Here is a 13,244-nt window from a genome sequence, read left to right as displayed (position 1 = left end):
AACCTCTAAATGCCTTCAGCTAGAAAATAAGCCTATTCTTTCTCCCTTTCCTATTTTGTATTCTTTCCCCATTATTTTTTTAAATATATTTTATTGATTTTTTTACAGAGAGGAAGGGAGAAGGAGAGAGAGCCAGAAACATCGATGAGAGAGAAACATCCATCAGCCGCCTCCTGCACACCTACCACTGGGGATGTGCCCGCAACCAAGGAACATGCCCCTCACTGGCATCGAACCTGGGACCCTCGAGTCCACAGGCTGACGCTCCATCCACTGAGCCAAACCGGCCAGGGCACCCCTATTATTTTTTTTTTTAATCATCTGCAATGGAAGCCATCCTTTTTCCTCCCAACAATATCCTCTCAACCGAGATCATGAGTGGAGCAACCATGAGCAGGTTATCGGTCAAGATTTCAGGACACACATGACATCAAGAATGTGTGTCCAGCCGAAACCGGTTTGGCTCAGTGGATAGAGCGTTGGTCTGCGGACTGGAAGGTCCCAGGTTCGATTCCGGTCAAGGGCATGTACATTGGTTGCGGGCACATCCCCCGGGGGGGGGGGTGCAGGAGGCAGCTGGTCGATGTCTCTCTCTCATCGATGTTTCTATCTCTCTATCCCTCTCCCTTCCTCTCTGTGAAAAAATCAATAAAATATTTAAAAAAAAAAAAAGAATGTGTGTCCACAGTCAATAACTGTCCCTGTGAATGTGGTCATTTCAGAAATACCACGTCCCATCAGAAGTCAGGTGGGAGCGGGATGGCCTTGCAATAATCCAAACGCTGAGACTAAAACCTGTGAAGTCCCCAGGAAGGACGGTGTCCTGCAACAGAATTGGGAGGCCTCCTCCCTCCCTGGGCCGCCTGGGGAGTTCCTGGGCGCATTGCTGCATGTTGGTTGACTCCGCCTTTTCCCAGGCTGCTTTGTAAGGTGGCTGCTTAACCCCAAAGAACGCAGAGAGGACCCAACGTGTAAGCGTCTGAGTTCCTCCAAGAGATGCTGTCAAAACCAAACACGTTTTCCTTTGTTCCGGGGGAACACTCTAGGTTTCGTTTCGCACAACTGGTTTTCAAACTTGAAGATTAGCAAGTTTGGGTCAACCAGCCCCTAAGAATCAGTGCCTTTCTGCCGACTTCAAGAGGGAGGGCCTGTGGGCTTAAATGAGGAGAAACCAGCCTGGGACACCCCACTCACTGTCCCTAGTATTCCATTGTCAATATCTGATCCAAAATCACTCCTGATTTTAAAAGTTAGGTCACATTTGTTCCCAATATAAACTCTAAATTTGTATTTTATAAAAACATCTTCTACTAAGATGTTTGGGAGGGCGGGGTGTGGATTCCCTGGAGACCAAGGAAAATATTCACTTTTTATTCTTATGTGGTTCCAAAATTTATTCCTCTTTAGTTTAATTTTCCATAATATTATTGATTTTATTCTGTTAGGTTGGAATTTTTTTTTTTCATTGTTAGAACAGCATGAGTTTTATTCACCTTACAGTGGGCAAGAAAAAGTAAAAACTTCAGCCAGAAATGACCTCTCCATCTCCAGGAATGCATAGAGAGATCAGGAGGATGTGAAGGGCCACTCTACTAGTACATAGAAACAGTCTATTAGAGACAAGGTACTCACGGCTGCCTTAACTCTGAGATGAAGCATGGGATAAAATGATAAAAAACCATATTGGTATCAGAAAGAGACATAGGAAGTCTTATTATTTCTAAATAAACCTCCCTTTTATGGATGTTCATTCAGACACTGCATCATGGTTTCCCAAAGTGCAGGCAAGATATTCTGTATCAGAATCACAGAATGCATGTTAGCAATGCCAGCGGCTGGGACACGACCCAGGAGGCTGGGAATCTGTGTCTTCACATTTGAGAGCCACTGACACCAGTCATTTGTACAGTTCCTATTGTTAGATCACAATAAGACTAACGTGAATTTATGTGCTAATCCAGAATTCAAAGCCCTGTCAGGCTTACTCTCATTAACTACATTATTATGAGTTATTATTTTTCCCACTACTTTCATATAATCCCCAAGACTGTGATAGGGGTTATTTCCACTGCTCCATCCTAGATCTGTTGTAAACTTAAACAAGCTAGATTTTAATTCAGGCTCAACTGCACTAATTATTTTTCCTCAAAAGGAATGAATACATGTCAGTGATTTGAAGTTCTGATACTTTCGGAAGTTCATGATGCTTGCACTAATCTGAAATCACGACCGACTTTTCCGTGGGGGCCCAGCTCAGATGTTTGGTGCTTCCTCACAAGCCTCATGCTACAGGTGAGTTAGAATCTCTCTTGGCGTGGATTGGACAGCCTACCTGATCAAACAAAAATGTGTTACTTTCCTTTGAGAAAGTGAATGGAGCTATCATCCAATTTCAAAAACCTACAATCAAAATTAGACAAGGAAAAAGTTGTGAGTGAAGAAACTGGCTCAGGTATTCCTACTTCATTCTATAAATTCCCTTCTCATCTATACGGGGAAAACAGCTGCATTTCTTGCTAAAACATCAATTTTGCCATTGCCATACATGGTGGGTTGAACAAGAGACATTTAATATGAAGAATGATTACATCCTGACACAGGAGTGCTATGGGCTATAAGGAATTTGATATGACACCCTGGATCCCAAGGAGAGTACCTAGGAGAGACCGACTTGGAAAGGGGCCTCTGCCAAGGCTGAGTTTAGACCTTCTCGAGAACTCGGCCCACTGACAACAGACGTTTCTGGATTTGCCCAGGCCAGCGCTGGTCTCAGTCCCTGGGCAAATAGAAAGCAACCCCCCAAAGTGCAATTGGTGCACTCAGCAACCTACCACATGGACCTGCTCGGGGAGTGGGGGCCTGCAGAAGGTGGCTGCTCGGTGGAAACCCTTGGAGTTGCAGGTGATCTTTGCTTAGCAAACAGGTGTTGGCAGATGCCTTTGGGGCACTTAGGCAAACAGGAATCCATCAGGGTGTGGGTTTCTAGTCTGTAGGACTGAGAGGAGGTTATCTCCTACCAGGGAAATCTGTGCTTGGGGCCGAACTCCCTTAGACTCCCCACATCCACACCATTCCTGCACCAGGCAGCAGCCAAAACAGCAAGATAGTCCTTTCCTCCCTCTTGCCCCTCTAGCGCCCTCTACCGAGGAACCTTCACATGCTCACTACAAAGGAGAAATAGTGAAGGGCAACTGTGGGTCTAAGAGGCAATCCTATATAATAAAACCCTAATATGCAAATCAACCAAACGGTGGAATGACTGGTCGCTATGAACTGACCATCAGTGGGCAGACGCTCAATGCAGGAGCTGCCCCCTGGTGGTCAATGCGCTCCCACAGGGGGAGTGCTGCTCAGCCAGAAGCCGGGCTCACGGCTGGTGAGTGCACCGGTGGTGGCAGGAGCCTCTGCAGCAGCACTAAGGAGCAGCGAGCCGAGCAGTAGGGAGCAGCAAGCAGGCAGGCTGTAAGGAGCGAGGGGTCCTGCACTGCAAGAGGGATGTCCACCTGCCGGCTTAGGCCCGCTCCCTGTAGGGAACGGTAGGGAGCAGCAAGCAGGCAGGCGGACATCCCCTGAGGGGTCCCAGACTGCGAGAGGGCACAGGCCAGGCTGAGGAACCTCTCCCCCTGCCCCCAGTGCATGAATTTCGTGCACCAGGCCTCTAGTAATTGATAACTGGCACAGATTTATGCTACTAGATTATTACCCTAGCATTATCTTCTGGTATCATAAAGATTTTGTAGTTGCTGATTCTATAAGAACAATTTCTCAGACAATAAGGAAAAAATAGTGTCTATCAAGAGCACAACTTACTTATGAAACAGGAATTTTGGGAGGTGAAAAAGACAGGTTTTAGGAAATTTTAGAAATTTTGGAAATTAAGGGGACCATCGAGGAAGCACAGGGCTGCAGAGCAACAGAAGGTGTATTTCCATAGAATAGGGAAGCTGAAAAGCTGCAACAGGTACATTTCCATAGAATGAGGGAGCTGGGAACAGCAAAAGGTCTATATTTACAAAATAAAGAGAAGGAAGCCCTTCATCCAGAAGGAGAAGAACAAAGCCCAAGAGGAATAGGAAAACAATAAGGAAGGGGGCGGGGAAGAACCTCACATGTCCCATGTGAGGTTGGACCTTTGAGCCCAGGAGTTACTATAGTAACCAGTCCAAGGGAATAGTGACCGATCAGAGGGGATATCAAGGCACCAGGATCTGCAGCCTTTATAAGCCATAGGGAAAAGGAACTCTGTGGGACCCTTTCCCCCTCCCCACGTGGGAGTCTGTTCTGTGGGACTCTTTCCCTCTCCCCACGTGGGAGTCTGTACTTGTTCTTCAATAAATCTCCACCTTTGCTATACCACCCTCTGTCCATGGATTCACTTACATCTCTTGAAAGTGTCAAGGGGAAATCAGATTCTTAAATGTGCTTCATACACCCACATTCTTCAAAATACCTAAAGCAATAGATTTAGATTGAGGCCTATGTAAGAGCATGTATAAGTTTTCTATCTCCCATCTCTCTGCCTAGCTCTGCCTCTGGAGACCTCTCTGTCTCTTGCTGTGTCTCCACGTGTATACCATCTGTCTCCTTGTGATTTTCTCTTTCTCAAACTTTACAGCTGTCATCTTCCTGTTCTTTCATTACCCAGATGATTCCAATTATATTCTTTATATTATTTGGGGGGGGGGGGCTTACAAAGGATAAAATGGGAATGAATAAAGAACTAGAAGGAAAGATCTGTGAGTAAAATCCAGAATATAGGAAAAAAATGTTACCTCATTTAAGCTTGAACAAGGGAGATATCTAAAGGAAGACTTTGCACTATTTAAATATGCATTAGAGTACACGAGAGCTATGTATTTCCCCTCTTTAACCAGAACAGAATATAGGAATTGACTTTGTTTGTGGGGATAGGAATTGAGCTGATAAAAAGACATAACCCAACGAAGGGCTCACATACATTGGAATAAGAACTTAAAAATATGGATCTTCCTTCCTGGTAATTAAAAGAGAAAAAAGAGAATACAAACCCACCTGGTATGAAATGGCTTGGATGCAGGTTTGTGAAAAGGCAGGAAGGTAAACAGCCCTTCCAGTGATGAGGAAAATAAGACATTTTGGGGCGGGGAGCCCAGCAGCCTGACTCTGTACCTAGTTAATTAGTATCCCTAATGCACATTCCTGTTATAGTCTAGTCACTGCCCCTTCCTTTATTATCTGGTCTTGCAAGACCTGTTTACCTAAATACATTTTACAGAGGCCATAAACCATGAACAATACAAACCCCCAGAGGGGGTTATCAGCACTGGCACCAGGCCAGGCCTTTAGGTGTGGTTTCACGGCCCCCATCCCAACACACGGGGCTTTTTGCAAAGCCTGTGAAAGGTCCAGAAGTCTGATCCTTATTTGGGGGACAAAGAAACCAAAGGGTATAAAGAGAAAGCTTCCTCCATATTGGCTTGCTCAGGATTTGGAAACAGGCTCCCCTGAGTCACGGTACTAGTACATCTGGAAATAGATGGGTTTTTCCTGTGTCTCCGGGTACTCCTGTGTATTTTTCGGTCGCCTGGTAAATTCTGTAACACCAGGACTAGGGTTCTGTGCAAGTAGAGAAGCAGAAAATGAACTTTAGCTTGTGCTTATAAATAGACATTTTCCTAGCTTACTCAAAAGGTTTAATAATAACTTTAATAATAAACTCGGTTTAATAATGCATCACTGGATATGTTTTGATGTTATTATTTAAAACTTTAATCTAACTTAACACCCTGAATAAACATATATTTTCACATTGAGAATGCAAGTGCTTTTCTTCCTCACTTTTTTCCCTTATTTAAAAAAAAAAAAATGTATTCCCTGACCTTTTCTACAAATCTCCCTGAAGACTTGTTCTTGAACAATAAATTTTGAAGATGATAAACAGGGTTTAAGAACAAATTGTATGGCCTTCTTGCAAATGTCAGTTAAAAGCTAAGGAATAATGTGCTTAGGAATAAGGAATGAAGGACATCATTTCAAGATGCACTTAAATGGTTTGCCTCCACAGGTCAATGAGAGGAGTGTCTTTGGACGGGACAGCAGGAAATGTGCCTGTTTACCACTTGGGTATTTAAACGTGTGCATCGGCCTGGCTAACTGAGAAGCTACATGATATGCCTGCTAACAAAAGTAGAACCACAGTTCTTAGATCCAGTGGATTGGAAATCAGTGGGAGGTAACTGAAAAAAAGGCATCTATCCTTAAAGTGACACACAAATTCAAATCAGCAATGAAAAAACAACCCAATTTTTTAAAGCTTGGCAGAAGAATTAAATAGACATTTGACAAAGGGAGAGATGTGAATGGCTGATAAGCACATGAAAAGGTGATGGACATCTTTAAATGATCAGGGAAATACAAATCTAAACCACAACAAATCTCATTATCCACTCACTAGAATGACTGAAAGCAGGCATTGGTGAGTATGTGGAGCAAATGGAGTTCTGATGCATTGCTGGGGAGCCTGTAACCCAAATATTTGCAAATTACTAGTTAACAACACTCTCCTATATTATATGTGGGTCATAAAAGAAACAGGGAAAATTCTAAAGTATTTAACTGAATGATAATGAAACAAAAAATTGCACGATATACTAAAAAAAAAACGAAGAGACATGTATAGCTTTAACCACCTTCTTATACCATATGCAAGAATAAACTCAAAATGCATTAAAGAATTAAATGTAGGAATAGAAACCATAAAGCTCCTAGAAGAAAACATAGGTAGTAAAATCTCAGACATTTCACTTAGTAATATTCTTTATATCTCATCAGGCAAGGGAAACAAAAGAAAAAAAATAAACAAATGGGACTACATCAGAATGAAAAACAATCCACTGAATGAAAGAACATATTCACCAATGATACATCTGACAAAGATTAATATTCAATATTTATAAAGAACTCATACAACTCAACACACAAAAAACCATACAAATAATCCAATTAAAAAATAAGCAAAGGACCTGCCTGAATAGACACTTCTCCAAACAGTACGTACAGATGGCCAATAGACATAGGAAAAGAGGCTCAATGTCACAAATTATCAGAGAAATGCAAATTAAAATCACAATGAGATATCACCTCACACCTGTCAGAATGGCTAGCATCAATAAAACAACAAACAAGTGTTGGTGAGGATGTGGGGAAAGGGAACCCTCATGCACTGTTGGTGGGAATGCAGATTGGTGCAGCCACTGTGGAAAACAGTATGGAGGTTTCTCAAAAACTTAAAAATGGAAGTGCCTTATGAACCAGCAATTCCACTTCTGGATATATATCTAAAGAAACCTAAAACACTAATTTGAAAGAATATATGCACCCCTATATTCATTGTAGCACTATTTACAATAGCCCATCAATAGACAGGTAGATAAAAAAGCTGTTGTACATATATACAATGGGATGTTATTTGGCCATAAAAAATAATGCAATCTTACCATTTGCAACAGCATGGATGGACCTTGGGGGTATTACAGTAAGTGAAATAAGTCAGAGAAAGATAGAAAGATATGATTTCACTTATATGTGGAATCTAAAGAACAATATAAAGGAACAAACAAAATAAAAACAGAATCATAGACAGAAAACAGATTGATAGTTGCCAGAGGGGAAAGGGGTTGGGGAACTGGGTGAAAGAGGTGATGGAATTGAAAAGTGCAGTTTGGTAGTTACAAAATAGTCATGGGGATGTAAAGGATGGCACAGGGAATATAGTCAATAATATTGTCATAACTACGTATGGTGCCAGGAAATATCAGGGGGAACACTTTGTAAAGTATGTGACTATCTGACCACTATACTGTATACATAAAACTAATACAAAACAAAATTGAATGTAAACTGCAATTGAAAAAAATTTTTTTAAACAGTAAAAAAAAAAAAAAAGAAACTTATAGCTTTAACTAAACACGTTAGAAAAGAATGCTCTAAATTCAATACCTACGTTTCCACTTTAAAAATGCTAAAGAAAGAACAACATATATCAAAAGTAAGTAGAAGTAAGAAATAAAGGCAAAAGTAGAAATTTATAATATGGAAAACAGATAAATAATTGAGGACATTAACAAAGGCAATAAAACTAATAAATTCGTAGCTAACCTAACCAAGAAAAAAAAAGTGAGAATACAAATTATCTATGACATGAAGGACTTTAAAGATCCTATAAACATTAAAAGAATAATTAGAATATTATATACAACCTTATGTCAAAATAATTAAACAACACAGATTAAATAGACACTTCCTAGAAAAATACAACTCACACAAACATCTATAATTAACATCATATTTAATAGTGAAATATTGAATGTTCCCTCCTAAAACTAGGATCAGGACAAGAATAGCTACTGTAACCACCCTATTTTATACTGTGTCAGAGGTCCTAGCCTTTGTCACAGGCAAAAAAAAAAAGGCAAATGTTTACAAAGGAAGAAGTAAAACTATCACAATTTGTATATAACTAAATTGTATTTTTACAAATCCTAAGTAATCTGTAAAAAAATGTTAGAAATTACAAGTGAATTTAACAGGGTGTCAGGACACATGGTAAATATACAAAATAACTGTATTCTTGTATACCAGTAGCAAATAATTTAAACTTGAGCTAGAAGTGAAATATAAATAATGCTTAAATAATGCAAAGCATAGTGACTCTAGACAATTTATATATATATAGAAGACTAAGCAACCGGCCGACCAGCCAACCAGCTGATAGGTATGACATGCATTGACCACCAGGGGGCAGACACTCAATGCAGGACCTGCCTAGCAACAGCAACTTTGCAGAGTGCCCTCTTGCACTCCGGGACCCCTTGGGGGATGTTAGAGAGCCAGTTTTGGCCCGATCCCTGCAGGCCAGGCTGAGGGACCCCACCTGCTGGAGGGACCCCGCTCACTCTGCAGACGTCCTTCAAGCCCCGGCACCACCCCGGCCAGGGAGGGACCACTGGAGGTTGGCTCCAGGGTGTGTCCAGCCCATCTCACCCAGTCCCAACCCTCTGACCACCTTCTAATTAATTTCCTTTCAATGTGCATGAATCTGTGCACTGGGCCTCTAGTACCATATTATAAACATCAAACTTGCTAAGGGACTAGATCTTAATTACTTCCACCACAAAAAAAGAAGTGATGATTATGTAAGGTCATAGAGGTGTTAGCTAACACTACCACGACAATCGTACTGCAATACATAAATGTATCAAATCTACATGTTGTATGCCTTAAACTTAATCAATAAAAAAATTTAACTAGAAATTTACTTTGTAATTATAATTGTGTAAAAAGTTAAATATTTAGAAATAAATTTAGCCAAAAGCATGCAAGACTTCTATACTTATAACTACAAAACATTGTTGAAAAGAAGTCGAGGAAGTTTAAATAAACCTCTCACCAAATGATGCCAATTCTCCCCAAATAATCACAGATGCAGTGTAATCCAATCATAGTCCCAGGAGACTATTTTAATTGACAGATTGTTCTAATATTTGTATTAGAAATTCAAAGAACCTAGGATACCTAAAACATTTTGGAAAATAATAACAAATTTGGAGTACTTGCATTACCTGACTTCAAGATTTACTATAAAACTAGAGTAATCAAGAAAGTGTGGTCCTGGCTTAAGGATCAACAAATAGACTATGGGACAGAATAGAGCCCAGAAATAGGCTGATATATACAGTCATTTGAAGGGGAAAAAAAAGGTAACAAAACAACTAAATAGGGGAAAGGGCCTTTCAACAAATAATGCTGTGATAACTGGGTGTCCATATGGGAAAAAATATAAATCCATCTTTCTTTACCATACACAAAGGTTAATTTAAATTAACTGTGGCTTTAAACATAAAAACTAAGATCATAACGTTTTTAGAGAAAACATAAGAGAATATCTTTGTGACATGGGAGTAAGCAAAGTTTTGTGAAACTGGTCAAAAACAGCAATAAACATAAATGTAACTTCATCAAAATTTAAAACTTCAGTTCATCACAAGCTATCATTAAGATAATGAATACAAAAGCCACAGATTGGAAGAAAATATTCACAAACCATATATCTCACAAAGGACTGGTACCCAGAATATCTAAAGAACTTCTACGACATAAGAAAAAGACAAACAACCAATGGCAAAAATTTGAGCAAATACTGCGCAAAAGAAGATATACCAATGGCCAATCAGCATATGAACAATGCACACCATCATTAATCATCAGAAAAATGCACGTTTAAAACACTACAAGTTATCACCACACACCCACCAGAATGGCTAAAATTAGAAATACTAACCATAAGTTTGTGGAGCAACCAGACCTCGGATCCACTGTAGGTGGAAGTATACAGTACAATCACTTTTGGAAAAATATCTGGCAGTTTCTTATAAAACGTAACATATACGTGCCCTTAAGACCCAGCAATTCCAATTCTAGGTATCTATCCATGAGAAATGAAAACAGATGCCCACAAAAAGACTTGTATGAAGAACATTCATAGCACCTTTACTCATTATATCCCCAAACTGGAAACAGTGCAGATATCCACATCCACCAACAGAACAACTTGGCATAGTCAGACAAGGGAATGCGCCTCAGTAATAGAGGCATGAACTACTGATACTAGCAACAACATGAATGGATCTCAAAAATACCATGCTGTGCGATAGAAGCCTTCACAAAGAATACATACTGTATGATGCTATTTGTAAATCAAACCTACAGTGAGAAAATATTAAAACTGTGATTGTGCCCTAGCTGGTTTGGCTCAGTGGATAGAGTGTTGGCCTGCGGTCAAGGGCACATGCCTGGGTTGCAGGCTCAATCCCCAGTGGGGGGCGTGCAGGAGGCAGCCAATCAATGATTCTCTCTCATCATTGATATTTCTCTCTCTCTCTCCCTTTCCTTTCCCTCTGAAATCAATAAAAATATATTTTAAAAATAAATAAATAAAACTGTGATTGTTTCTGAGGGGAATGAGGACAGGGGTTGAGTGGGAAGAAGTCTGAGGGAACTTTCTGAGGTGACAGTAATGTTCTCTGTCTGGATAGGGGTTTGATCACAGCAGAGTGTGCATTTGTTACAAGTCAATGACTATACACTTAAGATGTGTGCATTTTACTAAATGTAAGTTTTACATCAAAAGAAAGAAAACTGTAAACACCCGTCTACCTCTGGTTTATGATATGCCTGCCTAAGTATTGGGGAGAAGGAAAGTATTTGAAATGCCTCAAAAATTAGGTTGCTTAACAAATAGAGAAACACATGAAGGGATAGATTGTGATAAAGCAAGTCAAAGAAAATGTTAATGGTGAAATCTAGGTAGTGAGTATACAGGGATCATTATTTGCCGAATATTTGGGAAACTTTTATCATATAATGTTTGAGGAAAACGCAGTGCATAATACTTTTTAAATTTGTGTATTTTATTGTATTTAAATTTTACATGAAAAGAAAATAAATAAATATTGAACTCTGGTTAATAACAAGCATACTGAAAAATGTAGAATGTGTATAATTTTCTTTGAAATGTATCAAAAATTAAAATGGATTGATGGGTGGACAGAGGTATAGATAGAATAAATATATTAGTGATAAAACGGGTGAGACCATGTGTCCCTGATCCGGATGAGGCCTCGTGCACCTAGGCCGGGTGAGCCCAAGTGGCCCTGGGTCTGGGGAGGCCAAGCGTCCCTGGGTCCGGGTGAGACCATGTGTCCCTTGATCCGGGTGAGGCCTCGTGCACCTAGGCCCGGGATAGATATTGGTGGCAATGCATAGCCTGCCTCAGTGGGTAAGGTTTACTTGCCGACTGAGGTGGTCCATTCTTTCCCATCCCACCTTCCCTGTGAGTGAAATTTCATTCTTAGAAAGTAATTCCTTTAACATAAACTTTTGATCCTTATTGTGATTCAAATAGCTTGATCATACATTATTGATCACTCCTTTGCCTCCTTTTCCAAGAGCCCCAGCTATGAGTGTTATTCTGTTTACTCCCCACGTGATCATATTCATTCCATGATACTCACTACCAACATGCACCTGGCTCCCAAACCCAGCACTAACCTGTCTTAAAGCTCTACTCACACATGGCTGGCTGATGTGAACATAGGTCCTGGGAACTATACCACTGCCACCTCAAGCTACTATTTTCAAAACCAAAACTATCTTTCCTCCTAAATCTATTTCAGTTCCTGCCTCTCTTTCTGTTATAATTGATATCATTCTTCCTAGGACACCAATTTAACTTATTCACTCATTCATTTATTCAACAAATACTTAAGTTTGACTTTAAAATGCTTCTGCTAGAAAGTATTGAACAAAACAGATGGGATCCCTGTTCTAATGAGGTTTATTGAAGGTTTATTAGTAGTTTCTTCTCTCCTTTTCCCTTTCCAGGTTTCATGAATACATGAGGAACACTCCTTTCATCTTGATTGCTTCCAGGCCCACTTCCCTCCCCCAGCATCACCCTGTGCCAGGGTTCCAGGGCCTGGGGCAAGGGGTAGGGGTGGGAGGCACCATCAATTAATTGTCACTAGGTTACCACTGGGACATACATAGTGTTATAATAATGTTATGGTCATAAGGAAACCCCTCTAATGTGTGAAATGATTATTGTGTGAAATGTTTGCTGTGTGGAGACCCCAATACTCTGTAACTTCCACATTGGTGAACACCCCACTATCTTGATGTGAATGCCCTGAGCCCTTAAAGTGTAAATGCCCTGCTCCTAGCATAAGGCACACCGTCTGGCCCACACCGATAAGACACAAGTTGTTTACTACTGGCTATATAAGCATCGGGCCTTTCTTCAGTGGACGTCTCCTGCCTGATAGAGGAGGACTCCACGTCGCTCCGTGAGACCAGCCCCTGACTGACTGCTCTGCTGTGCGAGCCTGAACCAGCTGCGGCCCCCTGTCTGTCTCCGTCTTCACCGTCCGTCTTTCGGTGTGCATCGCCGGGTGGCCTTTGCCGGAGCCTAGGACCCGCTAGGAATAGGTAAATAAACCCTGTGTGATTGCATACTAATTCTGTCTTGTGTGTTCATGTGTTCCGGTTCGGCTCAGCTGTCTAGACATTGAAGTACCAGGGGACAGGCCATTATTGCCGACTCCTGGTCACCTGCGTTTGTCCCACTAAGTCTAGACAGATAATTGGGCATAATTGGGACACAGAGCCATCACTCCTGTTTGCACGGTCCCTTTAGGCCCAGAGGCTTG

This window comes from Eptesicus fuscus, chromosome 2, assembly GCF_027574615.1.
Source record: "Eptesicus fuscus isolate TK198812 chromosome 2, DD_ASM_mEF_20220401, whole genome shotgun sequence".
Classification (NCBI taxonomy): domain Eukaryota; kingdom Metazoa; phylum Chordata; class Mammalia; order Chiroptera; family Vespertilionidae; genus Eptesicus; species Eptesicus fuscus.
This window is presented reverse-complemented; position numbering follows the sequence as displayed.